We start from the raw sequence: 4,193 nt of genomic DNA, 5'->3' as shown, positions 1-4,193 counted from the left end.
GTTAAGCTTGGATCGGAGACTTCAAGGTATACCTGCCGGCGTTCGCAGGCCTCGGAGTGACCCTCTATATTAGTTTCTATTTCATACTTCTATTATAGATACTGATGTATTAGGGATGTTTCAGAATACCCGTGTAGAGCTTATGACTCGGTCTCACAAGATTTTGGGTTTTAATTTCAGTTGTATTGTGGAGTCCTTTTTATGATAGCTATTGGTTTAATTGGAACTTTTATTATTATTGCCGTCAATTCTTCATGTATGATAGGCTTACCTAGTCTTAGAGACTAGGTGCAATCATGACATCCTACGGAGGGAGATTGGGGTCGTAACAGGAATACATTATTGCATTTGCATCAAAACATTGGAATAATTCTCAATAAAATTATCCTACAAATAAAAAAGAAATTTTAGCAATTATTTTGTGCATTTCTAAATTTCAAGCTGATTTACTAAATTAAAAAATTTTGGTTAAAAATTGATTGTAAAGCTGCAAAATCTGTTTTACAAAAGGATGTACAAAATCTTGCTTGTAAACTAATAGTTGCTAGATGGCAAGCTATTTTATCTATTTTTAATTTTGATATACAATATATCACAGGGAGGTCAAATTGTATTCTAGATTTTCTTACCCCGAGAATTCTTGCAGGGGAGATAAAATGACTAGGAAAAAGAAGGTAGAACTTTCAAATCCTCCAATACATGCAGTAACCAAACAGTCTGGTACAGATGTTGTATCCAAACAACAAACCATTTCAATTGCTTCCAAGCAACTCTCAAAAGACGCAGCTTGACCAAGCAAGCCCAAATACAGAAAGCCATCAGACTACGCCATGAGCGAAGTCCACCAAGTTCATCTGATAGAAAGTTCAGGGACCATTCCAATTTCCAGTTCAAATAAATGGGCAGACTTAGTTGAGGAAGAAGAATCTCAACAAGCTTAAACTCAACTAGCCCAGACCGTATCTTCTCCTTGGAAAGATGAAGAATTCATGCAATGGCGCCAACTCATGGGATTTATAGATCAAATCACCATGCTTGGCCTATTTAGAAAACAACTGAGAGATTAGTACCAATTGTATAAAAATTATTTTTCCAATATGGCGGCACAAATCCAAGCATCTTCTTCTAACCCCGTGGAGGCCCAAAGCCACACTGCCTCCTCACATCCTGTGGTTGCTAGAAGCACCACACAAAGGCTCCTCTTCCGAGGAACCCACTTATATTAAGAATGAAAATGTCTACCCACTTGTTCAAATTGAACCAGAATTCTAGCATTTCAAGCCCCAAGCGTAGCTAAGAAAATACTTAGCCCTTCAGCCAATTTCATACAAAACACTCCCAAACATACCCAAAAATACTATGAGTTCAATCTCACAGATACCAGATCCTGCTTGTTTAAACCCCATAAAGATAAGCAGACCCAATCATATGTCACACATACTACGGTGTGGATTAACAAATTAATCTAACCAAAAGAATGGGGAACCCATCCAGACAAATACAAAAGACTTTCTCAGCCTTTTGATCCACAATTTTACAATTATTATGACTACCAGGCAGCGTGGATGAATTCTTACACCTTCCAAAACCTACTCGGAAAGCATTCATGGTTTATCCTCTGGAGTAAACAACTAACCTCTGAATTCCCTCAGTGGTTTATATATCAGTGGTGGCCTTCTTATGGTTATAAGGCTGAAATCCTCCCTTCACCTGTAAAAGTAGGATATGACTATTTTTGCCACAGGTTTTCTAGTGAGCAACAAATACCCATACTCCTCCAATTTTCCCACATATTTCATATCACATGGATATACTCCCAGAAGTTTTCCTTCCACAAGCCAGAAGGACATAAAGGACTACCATGGTTAGCCCCCCTATCACTTGTAAAACAAACTACATTACACTAGCACTTTATATTACTCTTGCATTATAGTTGGCTAAGCCACCTAATTTACTTTATCACATTTTATTTATGTGGTCGGATCTGCCGCCTAATTAAATTTTTGCACTCTAACTGTATCTTTTGCAGGTTTAATTATATTATTGTTACTTGCTTCCTGTCCTTACATTTATTTATTTTTTCCCTAATCTTTTAGGGGCTTCGCTTCCGGTCCACCATAGACCTACGAGGCCTCACCCTGTACATCATGCTACTAACAGCGACATAACTGACCATACGTGTCCATGCGTCTACAAAAGCCTCTAAGAATATCTTACTGACATAATATGGTCGAGATAGGGCTCCGACCTACCCATAAGTGTGTATATATATATATATATATATATATATATATATATATATATATATATATATATATACACACACACACAAACGTATCGTACGATAACCTCTAAACTCGGTTGTACTCTGGATGAAATGGTGCTTCGCCAATCCTCAACTGGATATCAACTCTGTCTATGATAAGAGCCCGTAAAATTGGATAACTGAACCCGAAGGCATCAATGCAGTGCCCCAACGATGGGACATTAGTACAAAGAAATGTACTATGAATAACTGAATTGAAATTGAACTGACATGTATATTTGATATACTGAACATAATCCGGAAAGTCAATGAAATTCGGGATTCGTACTTACCTTATTTTGACTCGTAACATATCTATAGTATTAAATTATCCTACTTACCTTACAAAGGATTTAGACTGAAAAGGGAAGGCCCCGTTGGTCGAGAACATCTATTATCGTGACTATCGTATATAAATCTAAGTTGTGTCATGATATACATGAACTCATTCTGTCACGACCCAAAATCTAACTAGTCGTGATGGCACCTAACCCAACCCGCTAGATAAGCCAATTACCAACTATCCAATTTCAATAACAATTATTAAAGAAAATATATGAAACCAATACATTTCCCCAAAAACTGGTAGTACAAATCATGAGCTTCTAAGAATAGAATTTACAAAACTGGTATGAAATAATACATTATCTGTTCGAAATGTACATGAACAGATTGTTATAAATCTAAGGCTACCATGAACAAGGGGCAGCTACAACCGGAACACGGGTACATCTTCAAATCCAGCTCCCAACGAACCCAGCATCATCAGCAGCCAACATCTGCACGCAAGGTGCAGTAGTGTCGTATGAGTACAACCGACCCCACGAACTCAATAAGTAACAAACCTAACTTTAGGTTGAAAGTAGTGGCGAGCTTTTATCAAGGTCGAGTCCAAAACCAATAGTCCACAATAGTCCATAATGACGTAAAGCAAATAATACAAGAAGTAACTCAGAGATAAAATACTCAGCTAGATCAAGATTTCTAAAAATAGTTCTTCCTTTCAAGCACATAAGTGAAAACCCAAATCGTTTACCGAAGTTGCCAAAAATATGAATAAGTTTTAAAATAATAATTTTCCCAAAATCCTTTCAATAATAAATGAGATGTTTCATTTTCTTTCCAGATAACCCGTATAAAACAAATGTATCACTATGCCCATCTGTCAACATGTGTGAGAAATCATGAATGTGTGATACTGTAAAACATGAGGAAAATATATCTATATGCATGTATGCCATGTGTGCATGTCAATGCGATGCAATTCAGTGATAAAATCATATGCATACTCTCAGAGTATAATTTCACTAAGTCCTCCCAATCGATCGGCACTCGCACTCAGCACTCATCACTCGGCACACACTCAGTAGGTACCTGCGCTCACTGGGGTGGGTACAGACTCCGGAGAGAATCCTTCAGCCCAAGCGCTATAATCTGCACGGATAACTCACGTGCTATAATAAAGCCTATAAGGCGTGCTGCAGGTAGACAGCCCCGATCCATATAATAATCCTCACAATCATGCCCTCGGACTCACTCAGTCATCAATCTCTCCAGTCTCTCGGGCTCACAATGTCATGAAACTAGCCCAAAACGATGATATGATGAACCAATAAATAGCAACAGAGACTGAGATATGATATGTAACGAAATGAATATGACTGAGTATAAATCTTCAATTTAAACAAATAATTCACAGCAATATGACCTCTGTGGGTCCCAATAATATTGGCACATAGCCTCAACATGATTTCTAATATGATTCTCAACTCGATTTCTTTAACACATAAAACTGCAAGAAAATGCCAAGATTATTTGACTACAAAATTCCACGGAAACAATTATGTCATAATTTCTATGGTGCACGCCCACACGCCCGTCACCTAGC

This window comes from Nicotiana tabacum, chromosome 21 (genome assembly GCF_000715075.1).
Source record: "Nicotiana tabacum cultivar K326 chromosome 21, ASM71507v2, whole genome shotgun sequence".
Lineage (NCBI taxonomy): Eukaryota > Viridiplantae > Streptophyta > Magnoliopsida > Solanales > Solanaceae > Nicotiana > Nicotiana tabacum.
The sequence above is the reverse complement of the archived record's forward strand: the minus strand, read 5'-3'. Positions refer to the sequence as shown.